The following is an 18,309-nucleotide window of genomic DNA, read 5'->3' on the forward strand; positions in this document are numbered from 1 at the left end:
ACGGTCGCAGGTTCGAATCCTGCCTCGGGCATGGATGTGTGTGATGTCAGGTTAGTTAGGTTTAAGTAGTTCTAAGTTCTAGGGGACTGATGACCACAGCAGTTAAGTCCCATAGTGCTCTGAGCCATTTGAACTATTTTTTGCGTTTATTTCAGTAAATGACACGTATTCGCAAAAAAAAATTAAGTTACAAAAACCCTTACACACATGCACATAATTTCCTAAGAATAAAGTATGACAGATCATCAAAATATGTAGTACGAGCTGAACATTCGCCGAAATGCGTCAGTTGTAGATGCAGTAAATGAAAAAGCAGTTACAGCTCAAAGTAGAATCGTTTGAAACGACATCAAGTCAATATGGCACGCATTGTAACACAACTACATTCTAATCCTGTACAGACCTCTGTCGGCGAAGGTACAACACGTGCAAACGAGAGGAAATGGTTAGTCTAAATTCGATGTAACATGATAAGCATGGCAACAGTGTTATGAAAACTGACGGACAACAAGGAAACCAGAAAACTATCGTGTCAGTGGACCCAAGATGGGCGAATAATAACCTGTTTTCACTGACAAAATGCAGAACACAAGAAACGAAAGGAATTAGATAGCCGCACCTCCATACTTGATAACAGAACACTACTAGCGTTTCTGTTTCAATCCTCGAGGTTATTAACCCCTACTCGAACAGCATCTCCCCACGGGTTCCAGTTAAGCTTTTCACACACACGCAACCGTTGCGTGTGTTCGTAAGAGCAAGGCATATTAAGCTATACTTAAAAAGGTTTGGTAATGGAATATGCACCTTTTTAAACAAACCATTCTAAAATTTACATGCGCCGATAAACAATGATTTCAGCAGTAGAATCGAAAACAGAAAGTAAAACGTTGTCTTGAACCCCCCCCCCCCCAGCCATAGCCCCAGCACCAGCCCCTTCGTATGTATAGCAATATCTGAAAATCAACAGCGCTTCTCTTACGTGCGTGGCTTTAGAGGCGGTTGCAGTTCGTTGAATAAGAGTGGAAAAGGAGGGAGAGGATGGGAGGAGGGAAGGGGAGGGAGAGGAAGTTTGGGCGATGAGGGAGAAGTGCCAGCACTAACAGTGTTAACTGAAGCCCATCATTTATTTACGCCAGAATTACGTATGACGTCATATCGACTCCATCAGTGAATTAATCGCTGGAAATGGAGAGCGATTTAAAACAATTTATATGCGACTCCATTTCCTTTATCGTTTTGACAGTATTAAAAACAGAACATCTGCAATGCATTTATCCTCCGAGCTTTCACTGTACAATATAACAAAATCACATTGGAAAGCACAGTTGAATGACACACGCAAATTGAGATATAATTTCGACCTCGACACTCGTGCCATGCAAAATCGTCTGATTATTCGTAACGTTTTTCACAAGCTCTCTTTTCTGAAACAAAGCTTTTAGTATCCACTACAAGTCTTACGAGACTGAAATTCTTCAATATTCAGTTGATTCGTGTAAACAGGATTATTTTTCCTCTGGTCCTCTCTCAGTTTACCGAAGTTAGCAATTCTGCATGCTGGCGTGGAAACACCGCCTTTCAAGTCGTTGCGCGCAAAAATGTACTCCAAAACGTTAACTGTATTGAATACAATATTTTTTTCTTTTTAACAGAATGTTATCTTCTGTTCCTATTAGTTATTAAGGTGTCACCACTCTACATTCTTTTATTCGAAACTATTGGAGTAATTATGACAGAATACCGAGCTTCTGTGATAAGTCACTGACACCAATGGAATTTGCGCCCATTTTAATCGAACCATGGTGTGGGTTCCTGTAGTCATGTCCTAGTTCATGTACCACGGGCAACGTATGAGTGGCCAAGTACGTGGTCCTGACAGTCGGGATACCAGTTACTTCGGAATAAGGCTGGGCATCTCGGACATATTCTGAGTCGTGGTCACCTTTATGCTCATACGGCAAAGACTACCAAATCCACCGGTTAGTCCCTCAGCCGTTAGGGGTAAAACCCAATGGGACTCGGGGCAAGTAAGGCTAGCAACCTGCTTCCCTGGTACTTTAAATATGATGCTGGCAACAATCAGAGCAAAATGCCTCGGACCTTTGGAGGTGACGGAGTCCCACCTCTAACTGACAAACCAGGGACTCCTAAGATACGACTTGGCAAACAAATGGTAATGAGATGGGGAGCTATTAATATCAATGGGGGCTACTCTGGGAAGAAGGCAGAGCTGGCAGAGGCTGCAAGTAAGATGGGGCTGGACGTTTTAGCTGTTAGTGACATTCGGGTAAGGGGTGAGAAAGAAGAGGAAGTGGGAGAATACAAGGTCTACCTGTCAGGAGTCAAAGCAGGAATAGCACAATGGGGTGTAGGGCTTTACATCATGAAAGAAATGGAACCCAGCGTAGTTGCAATAAGGTATGTAAACGAACGACTGATGTGGATAGATTTGACAGTGTCTAGCAAGAAAATTAGGATTGTGTCAGTATATTCGCATTGTGAAGGGACAGATCAAGATAAGATGGATAGTTTTTATGATGCACTCACTCAGTGATGTAGTTGTTAGAGTAAAGGACAAGGACAGTGTTCTGCTCATGGGTGATTTTAACGCCAGGATTGGAAATAGAACAGAAGGGTATGGAAAGGTTATGGGTAAGTTTGGAGAGGACATGGAGGCCAACAGGAACGAGCTTGGTGGAATGATACAGTCAAGGCAGCCTGTAAAAGGAAAAAGAAGGCGTATCAAAAATGGCTACATACCAGAACCCAGGTAGACAGAGAAAGTTATGTTGAAGAAAGAAACAAAGCCAAACAGATAATTGCAGCATCGAAGAAGAAATCGTGGGAAGACTTTGGAAACAGGTTGGAGACTATGGGTCAAGCTGCTGGAAAACCATTCTGGTGTGTAATTAGCAGTCTTCGAAAGGGAGGTAAGAAGGAAATGACAAGTATTTTGGACAGGTCAGGAAAACTGCTGGTGAATCCTGTGGATGCCTTGGGCAGATGAAGGGAATATTTTGAAGAGTTGCTCAATGTAGGTGAAAATGCGATCAGTAATGTTTCAGATTTCGAGGTAGAACGGGATAGGAATGATGATGGAAATAGGATCACATTTGAGGAAGTGGAAAAAATGGTCAATAGATTGCAGTGCAATAAAGCGGCTGGGGTGGATGAAATTAAGTCGGAACTCATCAAATACAGTGGAATGTCAGGTCTTAAATGGCTACACAGGATAATTGAAATGGCCTGGGAGTCGGGACAGGTTCCATCAGACTGGACAAAAGCAGTAATCACACCAATCTTTAAACATGGAAACAGAAAAGATTGAAACAACTACAGAGGTATCTCTTTAATCAGCGTTGTGGGTAAAATCTTCGCAGGTATTGTTGAAAGGAAAGTGCGAGTATTAGTTGAGGACCAATTGGATGAAAATCAGTGTGGGTTTAGGCCTCTTAGAGGTTGTCAGGACCAGATCTTTAGCTTACGGCAAATAATGGAGAAGTGTTATGAGTGGAACAGGGAATTGTATCTATGCTTTATAGATCTAGAAAAGGCATATGACCGGGTTCCTAGGAGGAAGATTATGGAATAGGAGGCAAACTTTTGCAAGCAATTAAAGGTCTTTACATGGATAGTCAGGCAGCAGTTAGAGTTGACGGTAAATTGAGTTCATGGTTCAGAGTAGTTTCAGGGGTAAGACAAGGCTGCAACCTGTCTCCACTGTTGTTCATATTATTTATGGATCATATGTTGAAAACAATAGACTGGCTGGGTGAGATTAAGATATGTGAACACAAAATAAGCAGTCTTGCATATGCGGATGACTTATTGTGATGGCAGATTCGATTGAAAGTTTGCAAAGTAATATTTCGGAGCTAGATCAGAAATGTAAGGACTATGGTATGAAGATTAGCATCTCCAAAACGAAAGTAATGTCAGTGGGAAAGAAATATAAACGAATTGAGTGCCAAATAGGAGGAACAAAGTTATAACAGGTGGACGGTTTCAAGTACTTAGGATGCATATTCTCACAGGATGGCAACATAGTGAAAGAACTGGAAGCGAGGTGTAGCAAAGCTAATGCAGTGAGCGCTCAGCTACGATCTACTCTCTTCTGCAAGAAGGAAGTCAGTACCAAGACTATGTTATCTGTGCACCGTTCAATCTTTCGACCAACTTTGTTGTATGGGAGCGAAAGCTGGGTGGATTCAGGCTACCTTATCAACAAGGTTGAGGTTACGGATATGAAAGTAGCTAGGATGATTGCAGGTACTAGTAGATGGGAACAATGGCAGGAGGGTGTCCACAATGAAGAAATCAAAGAAAAACTGGGAATGAACTCTATAGATGTAGCAGTCAGGGCGAACAGGCTTAGATGGTGGGGTCACGTTACACGCATGGGAGAAGCAAGGTTACCCAAGAGACTCATGGATTCAGCAATAGAGGGTAGGAGGAGTCGGGGCAGACCGAGGAGAAGGTACCTGGATTCGGTTAAGAATGATTTTGAAGTAATAGGTTTAACATCAGAAGAGGCACCAAAGTTAGCACTGAGCAGAGGATCATGGAGGAACTGTATAAGGGGGGGGGGGGGGGGGCTATGCTCCAGACTGAACGCTGAAAGGCATAATCAGTCTTAAATGATGATGATGATGATGATTTAAACGAACCATTCTAAAATGTACATGGACCGATAAATAAGGATTTCATCAGTAGAATCGTACTGCCAAAACTTCGAAGTAATGTATTTGCTGTTTATTGTGGCTGTTGGAGATCACATGCTACGTCATTTCTGGGACTAATTTCTTCTACTCCTTTGTATATCCGCAAGCATCACTATGTATGATCGTGAAGTAACTACCAATACCTCGTATGAAGCTATCTGAAATAGTTTGTCCTACATTGCCGAGCTTGATATGTGGCGTATCGACGATGTTTGGTTTGTGGGGCGCTCAAATGCGCGGTCATCAGCGCCCGTACAGAGTCCCAATTTTTACACAGTGCAATCTAGTCAAGGTCATGAATAATGTTGTTGTTGTTGATGATGATGATGATGATGATGATGACGACGACGACGACGACGAAGATGAAATGATGAGGACAACAGAAATACCCAGTTCCCGGGCAGAGAAAATCCCCAACCCTGCCGGGAATCGAACCCGGGACCCCGTGATCCAGACGCAGCAATGCTAGCCACTAGACCACGAACTGCGGACTTGATATGTGGCGTATCTGACGATGTTTCAAAATTGCTAGATGTGCTATTCTTTCTTTTTGGACAATATTCTGCAACATTCTATCCTGAGTACAAGTGGTAACATTTTCCCCAATGAAGAAAACAAACGAAATATTTTTTTGTGAGAGCCATGACCAATACAAGATTAAAGTACCTCCAGGGCATCGTAACATGACCGCATAACTACAAGACTTAAAGAAAAATGATATGTATTTGTGGATAAATCATCTCTCCAAGTTTCTATTCGTAATAAGCACCGTGGCGTAGCTGCAGAGCCCATCACTAACGGGCAGGCGAGTCGGAAAATGGACGGTTACCCACTCCGTATTGTCACATCGAATAAGTTTGCACCTGTAGGTAGGCAACCATATGAACAGATTTCCAGAGTGAGCTGCCGTCGTTGCGCTTTCTCCCGCATTTTTTTACCCTCTATTGCTCCGTCTGTCGCAGGAAGGCAACGGCAAACCACCTCCATTAGGACCTTGCCTAGAACGGCGATGCGGGTCTCCCGCATCGATCCCCTACGCTCTGTCAAGAAGCATGGAACTTATTCTGTGATGTCTTGACAGATGTCCTATAATCATGTCCATTCTTCCACTCATTGTTTTCCATACGTTCCTTTCCTCGCCGATTCTGCGGAGGACCTCCTCATTACCGTATCAGTCCACCTAGTTTGTAACATTCTTCTCTCGTATCACAGCTCAAAAGACTTTGATTCTCTTCTGCTCCCATTTTTCTACAGTCCATGCTCACTACCATAGAATGCTGTCCCCCGAAGGTACACACTCATAAACTGCTTTCGCAGATTAAGACCTACGTTTGGTATTAGCAGACTTGTCTTGGCCTGGAATGTCCTTTTTACCTTCTTGGCCAGGAACGTCAGTCTGTTTTTTATGTCTTCCTTGCTCCGTTCTCATTGGTTATATTACTGCCTAGGTAGCAGAATTCCTTCCTTTTTCTACTTCGTGATCCCGAATCCTGATGTTAAGTGAGGTCCTTCCTCACCGGGAGCTCAGCACAGAGCAAGTCTCTTTCCCGCCTACCTCCTGATGGGTGAGAGGAGGGGGACGTGGGGGAGGGGAGGGCTAGGGGATTTCCCAGGAGGAGTAAAAGTGTCTCAGAACTGAACTGGGGGGGCGAGTGACAAAAAAAGTGTACCATTTCCCAGAGGGTTGGGAAAGGGAGGGGGAGGGGGAGACGGGGTTTAATTCATCAGTTTAATTAATTAGCTTATCAATTTGATATAAAAAGGGTCACAAACCTCTCTCTACCCTAATACTAGCAATATCACCAGCAAGTTTTATCACTGATATCGTTTCATCCTGAATTTTAATCCCACTGTTGAGCCTTTCTGTTTCTTGGCTGTATAAATTGAACAGTAGGGGTGAAAGACAACGCCCCTGTTTTAGACCCGTTTTTATTTTGTACTTCATTCCTCGTCTTCCAGCTTATTGTTCTTTCTTTTTTCTTTTACAAATTGCATACTACCTGTCTTTCCTTATACCGTCTTTCCATTTTTCTCAGACTTTAGAGCATCTTGCACCAGTTTACATTTTTGAAAGCTCTTTCCATGTCAACTACTTCAATGAATGAATGTCATTATTTTTCCTCTGTTTTGCTTCAATCATCTACCAGAACGTCAGAACTGGCTCTCTGGTGCCTGTAGCTTCCCTAAAGCCAACCTTTTCATCATTTAACATATCCTCAGTTTTCTTTTCCATTCTTCTGTATATTATTCTTATAAGCAACTTGGATGAATGAGCTGTTAAGCTGATCATGCGGTAATTCTCACACTTGTCGCCTCTTGTAACCCTCGGAATTGTGTGCATGAAGTTTTTTCCGAAAATCTGAGGGTAATTACCTATCTCTTATATGTTACACATCAATGAGTATAGTAGTTTTGTTGCCACTCCCCTCTACGATTTTAGAAATTCCGATGGAATGTTATCTATCCATTCTGCCTTATTTGATATTAAGTCTACCAAAGCTCTTGTAAATTCTGTTTCTAATACTGCATCCCCTATCTCTTCCCTGTCGACTCCTGTTTCTTCTTCCATCACGTTATCAGACAAGTCTTATCCCCTTCAAATTACTACTTCCAGTCCGCCCCATTAGCTGGTCAGGGCGCTGGAATGCCACGCACGGGGGCCCGGGTTCGATCCCCGGCTGGGGTGGGAGATTTTCTCCCCTCAGGGACTCGGTGTTGTGCTGTCATCATCATTTCATCCCCATTGTCGACGCGCAAGTCGTCCAATGTGGCGTCGCACTCAATAAGACTTGCACTTGGCGGCCGAACTTCCCGCCTGCGAACTCCCGGCCACTGACGCCATACGATCGTTTCCATTACTCCTTCCAGTTATCCGCTCTCTCATGTGCATATAAGAGTGGAATTCTCGTAGCACTCTTCATGTTCCGTTGCTTTTAATTTCACCGAAGGTTATTTTGACTTTTTCGTATGCTGAGTCAGTCCTTCCTTCGCTATTACTAACCGACATTTATTGCCGAACTCAATTTGTCTTTCTCCTCTGTCATTCATTCTCCCTATATAACCACATTCCAATCGCCCATGGCTATTGCATTTTCATCTCCCTTTACGTACCGAATTACTCGTACGATATCATCATACACTTTATCCATCTCTTCATATTCAACTTGCGACGTCGGTATGTGGTATACCGGAAGCATTATTGTTGGAGTTGGCTCCTTCGATTCTGATGAGAACAACCCCACTCTCTGCCGTATCTTCCTATTGATAACGAATCCTACTCCCCTTATACCGTTTTCTGACCAGAAATCCTTGTCTTCTTTCCATTTCACTTCACAGACCACCCTATATCTAAATTGAGCCTTAGCATTTCCCTTTTCAAATTTTCTAGCTTCCCTACTGCGTTGTAACTTCTGACAATCCAAGCTCCGACTCGTAGAACGTTATGCTTTCGTTGGTTATTCAACGTTTTTCTCATGGTCATCTCCTCTTTGGCAGTTCACTGCCAGATATCCGAATGGGAAACTAGTCCGGAATCTTTTGGCAGTGAAGAGATCATCATGACACTTTTTCAGTAACAGGCCGCCTGCCCTGTGGATATACATTAATTCTTTCGTGCAGTTGTTGCAGTTGTCTTCTGCATCCTCATGCCGTTGATCTATTGCTTATTCTTCCGCCATTCGCGGCAGTTTCCCATGCTAAGTGCAAGAGAACCTCTCTCCGGTCCTCCGCTCTCTTTGACAAGACTGCTGGCTGAATGAGGGTGACTTCTTATGCCGGAAGTCTTCGGCCGTCATTGTTGACGGTTTTTATTCAAAATGTAAGCAGTGGCGAGATCTTAAGCCGGGACCGAGGATGTTCTGATTACTAGTCGAAGGTGCTACCCCTAGACCACTGGTGTACCGTCTTGACAAATCACCAGAAATCCGTTTTAAGAAAGAAGATCGATGCAGTGCTTGAGACTCGTTGAAGAGAAGTGTTCTGCAGGCTCATTTAATTACAGAATATGCAGTCCCCAACCAGCAAGAAAATTAAGTCACTGTGTGGATGCACAATAGGTTATGCTACTTCTATGTCAAGCAGTTCAGTCTGCTTATAAACTCTGTATGCGTGTAGTCGGGTAGACTTTTTTATTGTAATAAGAGGCAGTTTATTTGAAATACGTTTGTGTGCTGTGAGATACACACACTCCTCGCTCCCTTCCTTCTTTTGTTTGCTGCTTTTATCGCTTACCTCTAGTTACAGAGTGGAGCTGTTAACTCGTACGACAGTACTGTTTTGAGCGTTGTGATGTACAGTATTTTTGCAGATTGGCTGTGGCTGGTAAGCGGGATGTTTTTTTATGCACTTGAAAAGTTCCATTACGTATAATATCATGTAATGCATGACGTGGTTGATGTCGTAGAATTACGTATATCCCCTTAACTTTCCCACTGTAATTTCACAGAAATGTATTAGGCTTACATGCAGTCAGCATAGACCAACATTTTTTGTAGCCCAGGCCTCCACACAGGTTAACCAGTCTCTACCCTGAGGTACTTAAGAAGAACCCTCTATATAACACGAACAGTTCTAAGCACCTGTAGTTTACGTTACAGAAGCTCTCCGACAACCCTTCCCGGACTAGATTCCCGTGTAAAAGTAGGTCCCTCATAACGATTGTTAATTTCTTCAGCAACGAGGCACACTGCTGTGTCTGCCACAATATGCTCAATGCTTCAGACATCTCACAAATGCGACGCTGTAAGTCGGAAACCCAGTGGCATTACTATTCTATAAGTTGATCGTCTACCGATGACGACACGTCCTTAGTAATCCATGCCGCAATAACGCATTTTTTTCTTTTGTGTATATCCAGTAGAAAACCTATCTTAGACGTACTTTTGCTCTATACTGGGTGCTCAAGTTCTATACTTTCATTTCAAAAGAGTTGCGGAAAGATTCTTTCGTATCTAAATGATCTTCTTCCATCTACACTCCTGGAAATGGAAAAAAGAACACATTGACACCGGTGTGTCAGACCCACCATACTTGCTCCGGACACTGCGAGAGGGCTGTACAAGCAATGATCACACGCACGGCACAGCGGACACACCAGGAACCGCGGTGTTGGCCGTCGAATGGAGCTAGCTGCGCAGCATTTGTGCACCGCCGCCGTCAGTGTCAGCCAGTTTGCCGTGGCATACGGAGCTCCATCGCAGTCTTTAACACTGGTAGCATGCCGCGACAGCGTGGACGTGAACCGTATGTGCAGTTGACGGACTTTGAGCGAGGGCGTATAGTGGGCATGCGGGAGGCCGGGTGGACGTACCGCCGAATTGCTCAACACGTGGGGCGTGAGGTCTCCACAGTACATCGATGTTGTCGCCAGTGGTCGGCGGAAGGTGCACGTGCCCGTCGACCTGGGACCGGACCGCAGCGACGCACGGATGCACGCCAAGACCGTAGGATCCTACGCAGTGCCGTAGGGGACCGCACCGCCACTTCCCAGCAAATTAGGGACACTGTTGCTCCTGGGGTATCGGCGAGGACCATTCGCAACAGTCTCCATGAAGCTGGGCTACGGTCCCGCACACCGTTAGGCCGTCTTCCGCTCACGCCCCAACATCGTGCAGCCCGCCTCCAGTGGTGTCGCGACAGGCGTGAATGGAGGGACGAATGGAGACGTGTCGTCTTCAGCGATGAGAGTCGCTTCTGCCTTGGTGCCAATGATGGTCGTATGCGTGTTTGGCGCCGTGCAGGTGAGCGCCACAATCAGGACTGCATACGACCGAGGCACACAGGGCCAACACCCGGCATCATGGTGTGGGGAGCGATCTCCTACACTGGCCGTACACCACTGGTGATCGTCGAGGGGACACTGAATAGTGCACGGTACATCCAAACCGTCATCGAACCCATCGTTCTACCACTCCTAGACCGGCAAGGGAACTTGCTGTTCCAACAGGACAATGCACGTCCGCATGTATCCCGTGCCACCCAACGTGCTCTAGAAGGTGTAAGTCAACTACCCTGGCCAGCAAGATCTCCGGATCTGTCCCCCATTGAGCATGTTTGGGACTGGATGAAGCGTCGTCTCACGCGGTCTGCACGTCCAGCACGAACGCTGGTCCAACTGAGGCGCCAGGTGGAAATGGCATGGCAAGCCGTTCCACAGGACTACATCCAGCATCTCTACGATCGTCTCCATGGGAGAATAGCACCCGCATTGCTGCGAAAGGTGGATATACACTGTACTAGTGCCGACATTGTGCATGCACTGTTGCCTGTGTCTATGTGCCTGTGGTTCTGTCAGTGTGATCATGTGATGTATCTGACCCCAGGAATGTGCCAATAAAGTTTCCCCTTCCTGGGACAATGAATTCACGGTGTTCTTATTTCAATTTCCAGGAGTGTATTTGGCTCATTTCAAGTGGTGGAGATGAAATTAAATTTGGTTGAATTCCCCACTTAAGTAGCTCCCGAAATTGTACTTTATAAGTTGTGTCAGAGAACATCATTATTTTTGCAGTACATTCCCTTGGAGAAATGTACAAGTACTACCGTGTTTTGCATTTTGAACCATGTTCCTGCAGATATGGCACTTGTTCCCATGTTATGATTCAGTCACACTGTGTGATGTGTGTACAAGTACGGACCAGCAACTGTTCCACTCACCTGAGTTGTACCAGTGGCAGCTGAGAAGCTACTTAACGTAATACTGAACAGATTTAAATCCAGATTACAGACATGAGCCTGTTGAAATGTCAGTATAATGGAAGCTGACTGAGACGACAACTTGGTAACTCTTTCAAAATCTGCACCAGAGAAACGCTAGAGAACCGTACCACGTATCAGCCAAGAAACCTGGAAAATGATTTCTGGCTAATATCTGATCACTGCAGCAGATACTACCGCTGTTACTTTATTTCACAGTTTCTCACATCGTTTACTGTGTTCTATAGGGTGTCATGCAGTTTCACGACCGACGTCCGAAGTTTGTGACTTGCAATGAAACACCTGCATGTTCAGACTAAATATTACAATCTCTACATCATCTTACCATAAAGAGCTTGACCTCGGATCATAAATAGGGGTAATGTGTTGCGAACAGTATGAAACTGAGAAACGCTAAGGCTTTCTTCCTGCTAACTTCGTGTAGCAATCTATAAAAGCAATTTATATATGAAATTTTAACGAAGTGCACAGCTTCATATAATGCGTAACGTAAACAAAATTTGTATACGTATATACCAATCTTGTCTCCTAGATTTAGAGAGAGAGAGGAGGCACAGTCGTCGCTGATGGCTGCGAAGGATATTTACTTCCATTTATTGTACAGAGACTGAAGTAATGAACATCTGCAAGCCTTCCTTCTTAGTGGCCCCGTCTCCAGCAATAGAATGAATCTAAGTTGGGTGAGATGGTGATATTAGAGCTCGTTTTCATACTTGGAATACGCGAGATAAGCGCTTATGTGTTGCCAGTTCATAAGAGAGCTTCGTGATGTAAGCTGATACCATAAAGTCAACACGCCGTCACCACGAGACCTTGCAGCCTAGTCAGCTGAGCACAGAGAGAGAACGACGTCGTTCGTTCTGCTTCCATATAAGAGACTCGTTAGCAAATGTCAGATCGTACTTTCAGAATATCAATCCAAAACTAACTCGCTAACCGCTGAAAAAGTAAGAGCGAGCGGCATGCGTCGAATTAAGTCTGATGTGAGCCACAAAAAGAAAAGGCATATCCGAAGTCTGCACTCATGGCCGAGGTAGGACTCGAATCTGTGGCGTCCAGTTTACTAGATCACGGACGCCGGGAAAGATAATTCGGACGATTATGAATCGACTGCTCAGATAAAGGTATTTAAGTAAAATGGCGTTTCTGTGGTCCAACCCACACCGACATCCTTCTGCTTCAGTCTTGTGATCGTGCGCTAAAAACAAAACAAAAATCGCTTATGTGGTTCATCCTACTCGACACTGAATGGCACATACGAACCGACTGACATTGCACATTAAAACAAGGTAGAAATTGAAACCGGTACGAGTGAGTGGAATTTCGTTAGCACAATACAATCCGCATAAGACTACTAAAATAATAGTACTTGTATGACAATATTATTTCTTATCTTTGAAAGCATAAACCGATGCTGAAACTTACACCATTCACCAACTTTAACACTAAAAAATAAATAAAATTTACTTTTGACACAGACTCAACAGCTACATCACTAAAGTTCTATAAAATGGCGTCGTGATCTCTGAACATTATTCGAAGCACTGCATGCGTCCACTGTTCTGTCGCAATCCAAGAAACACCAAGTGACCCTTGCTAACCACCGGCCTACAGAAAGCGCCGTTGTTATGCACTTTTTTTTCCTTCGTTTCACTGAAGGGCATTTTCGCGTCTCTGTACAAAATTTTATTTATTTTCATACTAGCAGCAATTAAAAATGAAATGTGATCCTTTTTATTAAAAAAATTATGATTCCATATTTGTAATTAACATTTCCACGTGTTTATAAATATGAAATTCAAGAACAGAATATGTAATACTAACAAAATTTGAGCCAGCCACTTTACTATTACAGTCCTATTACGTTACGATCTCAGCTACCGGCGAATCCCGTAATATATGCCAGACGTTTTGTAGTTAACAGCGATCACAAATCTGATCTTCAATCTTGATTTTTGAGAGTTCTTAGAGAATGCGTTTTACTGCTCGAAGAAACTAATGTTTGGGTAATGACTTTCAAGTATTTAGAAAATCGAACGCGGCCAATCCATATGGTTCAGTGGTAAGTTTAAAGGTTCGTCAGTTTTTATGCATTTCCTTCGCGATAGATTGTTTAAAACAAAGACTTAAGCGACGGCGCACGTACTTCAGGTTAACCATCTGAAAGAAACACAAGCTTGCGCAATATTTACCAACGTAATAAAAACAAACTCGAGACAGCTTTTCGCCTCGCCCTCGTCGAAGCGCTTGGTACAGTGCGCGCATGGAAGACGTGCCGTTAAATCTTCCGAAGAAGCTCCTGTATGGTCCTTGAAGTTTGTCCGCCCGAGTTTGTTGCGTAAAGCGGAGGTGAACGTAGCGGCCGCGCGTGTTCGCGACTCGCACAGCGCGTGGGCAGACGACAGGCGACGTTGTGGCGCCGGCGCGTTTGTTATGGTTTCCGAAGCCGCACTCTGCGCGCGAAAACAATCGCAGCCTGTCCTGCCCTGGGGCAGCGCCGCGCCGTGCCGCGCCAGCAACTCAGGCGGCCTGCTCAGAGACTAAATATTTGAGCCGTCTCGGCCGGACAGGTCTGGCTGGCACACTCTACATTAGCTCTAGGCGCTACAGTTGCCCTGTATCTGCACAGTGCGTGGTGGTCGGTACTTGGAATCAATAATACTGATCTTCTACCCTATTCAGTTCTCGTACCAGGAGTGGCAAAAATGGTTGTCTATATGCCACCATCCGCGCTCAACTTTTAATCTTATTCTCACCCCTCCAACAAACAGGAGAGGATGGGTTTCACGAATGAATCCACTTTTTCCGAGAAAATCAAGTAGTTATTTATTATATTGTTATGTTGACAGTAAAATTTATAGAAGGCTAAAAAAAACAGAAAACTGTTTTACTGAGGTATCATTTTCTTTGGTACCAGTGACTGCACAGCCTAGAAAAAGAGACTACAGACAACACTTAGGGAAATATGTTATGCTCCCAATTTCCTGTTTTGGCGCTGATCTGTGATTATATATATATATATATTACTGTAACAAACATACTTAAAATTTTAGATCATCATAATATTTCAGAGTTTTCTGAAAATATTAGGCAAGGGAAGTAAAAAATGTCATTCTAGTTATATGTGCTAATTCTGATGGAATTAATTTCAGTTATTTAGCAGAAAAGTCCATCTGAATTATGAAAATCTGGTTTCCGGTAAACCGCAAAAGAAAATTCACTAACTTATTAGCTTACCTCTGTGTAGTTCTATAACATTCTAGTTGAACATTCCTATTGGCCACTTATTCCATTATCTTGCATACTCTCTTTATTATTTTATTTATCCTAGCCTCCGTGGTAGCTATCTCTGCAGCTCTCTCCGCTTCGGTTACTTACAGCCGATCAACAACAGATAGAGCTGTGACCTTATTCTTTCCAGTTTGTACATTTAATTTTTCCAGAACATGGCATCCTAGAAATTGTAGCATGATTGACAGTTGTACTGCATCAATTGCATCTATTTTCAACAGTCATACCAAAAAATAAAGTTTTCAGTGTTCACTCCCCTATGCAGCTGGTGGAGATTTCGTTGGGATTCTGTGAACGACCATGGAGGTATCTTGTAAGAAGATATGTATTTGCCAGATCCCTGTCCTTATGGTTAATTTCCCCATAACAGCCAGGTATATCGGCGAGTGTACTGTATTCCTGTACACTCAGTTTCTGTAAGTGACTGTATTATTCGATGTCACTTTCAACTATTTGCCTCACAACCTGCATTTGGTGCTAAATTTCTTCATTCTTGGCATTTCTAACATAGAAAACACATACACTGAAACAGAACAACACAGCAGTAACTACGAAGCACAAGCGTTTCGAATTCCAAAAGCAAGAAATAAACAAACATATCACAAGATCTTTGGTTGCAGCTAAGCCACAACCTTCTAGATACGTCTGTACTTACGTTCCGGTAGTCGGAGCCCTCACGAATACATGTCTGTTTACAATCATTATCTAAACGCTGAAAAAAGTAAGGAAAATAAGAACACGTCACGCATTCTGCCGCACTTCAAAATGAAAAACAGGCGTGGCACATGTGCAACATTACGTTCAAGCTAAATAACAGACGGGAAACGAAAATGTCCATCAACTATATATTTTGTAATCGGCATGAAATGCTCTCTTCTGTAGCAGAAACATTTTTTGAAATTTCTGGTCATTTTTCACGAGCTGGTCTCCTCAAGCACCCAAGCATGATGGTTAAACTTTCATGTAGGCTTTACCGACCTGTTACTGTCCAACAGCGCATTACTGAATTCGTTCGATATCTTTCGTCTTGTCTACCAAAAAACCTTTACACATGCTCTACACGTTCCCAGAACCCACCGAATGAATACCAAACATTAATTTTACTAATACCTCCCCCTTCATGTTGTGTTAGCAAAGCCGTTACATATTCAAATGAAGTGACGAACTCCTGCAGTTAACGTAATTCTTGTGCACACAATCTCAAATTGGTGTACGTTACTTGCAACGGTGGCCGAAACATTGGTATAACACGACATTATGCCGCGAGCACTCATTCTGAAATGTTTTATTTAAAAACACAAACCACATGTAACATAACATACTCCAGCATGGAAAGATTACACTTAACATGAGCTGCTACTGACAACTTACTTTATATATATATTACTGTTCTGTTCAGTTTATAATGCTATAGTTTTCGGGGCCAAAGACCCCATTTTTCAAACGTCGGCTTAAGATGCAACGCAGAACCAAGTTCCGCCATCTGTAATGCCTGTGCCTTTCCGGAACCTTAAAAGAAAAGTTCACCGTATTCTCCTTCGGTATCCCGTGGCGGCAAGTCCACTAAACGAAGCAAAGTGAGTTCAACTTGGGTCAATCTTAGTAGCTGCCTCAACAGACGAGACATAAAAAACTCATTTCGTTACCCCAAACAATGGAAGATCTCCTTAGTTTCGCAGGTGATCATTTAACTTTGGCAAAACAGGTTGCCAAATAGTGCTATAAGTCTCTCTAGTCTATATATGTAAATCAGGTATTTCAAAATATCTTTTCACTTAGAGAATAACAAAAGCTAATCCGCACATTAATCCCACAGGACGTCTAATACTGTTATGTAGTTCAACATGGCACAAGCAAACATTAATCCAAGCAACTGGAACCATCCATGAATTTGTGCTTAAGATGTTCGAGGACGTGCTGAAAAGTAATGCCTCCGAATTTATGTGAAATCTCTTAAAGTCTTTTAAACAAAACGAACGTTATTAACACTCTACATCTTCATTCTTCTCACGTCTAGATATTTATTTCTCAACATAGTCACCATGGTGACAAATACTTTTCTCCCTACGAGAGACACGTTTGTTGATTCCGCCACTGTAGCCTGTTTGACTTCATTGACGGAGCCACAACCTCACCTCTGCCTGCGCCCCACCATCACTATCAAAGTGCAGTTCTGGAAAGTGTTCTTTAAGTTTTGGAAATAGATGAAAATCGGATGAGGCCAAATCGGGATTGTATGGTGGATGATAGATGTCAGTGAACCCAAGGCGTTGCGTTGTTGTGGATGTCGAGGCGCTCATGTGTGCTCCGGGATTGTCACCACCGAACGCAGCTTTCATTCTTCTATGGATTTCAGTTGGAAGCTAGTTTGCTGCAGTTAGAAACTCTATTACGGCCCACGTTTCTCAGGCCCGACACAGTAGTTACACACTGCCAAGTTACACGCTACAGTTCGGAGCCCTGTAGCGACAGAGAGGTGAGTTTGCATGAGCTAAGTGTGAAAGTCGACCGAGTAATAGGCATTACATGTAATACCTTAGCCAGTATTAATAACAGAATAAAAAATTCGGAGGCATTAATTTTCAGCACACCCTCGTACGTGTAACATAGTAAAGCAATACATGAAACGTGCTGAAACTTGGCTGTACCTACTCACAGCTCTTTTTAATTTTACATCCCTCTAGATTTCCTTCGGCGTTCCATCCGTCAGTCAATGGGGCAAACTAACCAGTATTTTCCATTCGATACGAAACCACGCACCATTCTAGTGGAGACTACCATCTTTTCTTGTTACCACTGATGTAGCTTCCTTGACCGTTTATCTCTCCACTCTTCTTGTCCAAGACGGAACCACTTTCTCTATTCTACTGTCTCCGCTACCTTTGTATCTATGTCTTACTCATCGTTCTTTGTTCTGTCTTCTTTCCTTCGCTTTCAGTGCCCCCCCCCCCTGATTATTGCTCAAACAAAAGAGATCGATCAAAATCTCACTAAAATGTTGTATCTAGGAGAGGTTAAGAAATAAAGCTGAACTGAAAGAGGAAAGACCATGAAGAGACAAGACATCACATAAAAGTCCGGATTGTGTGAACCATGTTTCTTTCTTTTTTCTTCAGTCGGTCCTCAAACTGAGCCTACACTGAACAATAAAACAAATACACTTTCTGATCCATTCAATCAGCTTTTTCTCCGTGTTTTATCGTTGAATCCGATGGTTAATTTCCACAGATTTTTCGATACAAAACCAGTAAGGCTACACAGTCTCACAGAAACATTTTGATACATCTGATTATCTATACAGGGAGTGAATAGGGACCTAGAGACACCATTAATGACATGCCAAAACTGGCCATATAAATAAATAACTTCTGCAAACGTACGGCTGTTTGCTGTTTCTTCTGTGGTAAATAGTCTGAACGTAGTTCGATGTAAACTCTGCCAGGCACTGAAGTGTGAACTGCAGAGCAGACTTGAAGAGATACCTGTAGTATCGCCTCAAAGCGCTCCACTTGTGGCAATACCTGAGCTCATCTTGTTTATTCCTGCAGCTCTTATACTCAGACAGTGTCACAATTGACTC

This window comes from Schistocerca cancellata, chromosome 5, assembly GCF_023864275.1.
Source record: "Schistocerca cancellata isolate TAMUIC-IGC-003103 chromosome 5, iqSchCanc2.1, whole genome shotgun sequence".
NCBI lineage: Eukaryota > Metazoa > Arthropoda > Insecta > Orthoptera > Acrididae > Schistocerca > Schistocerca cancellata.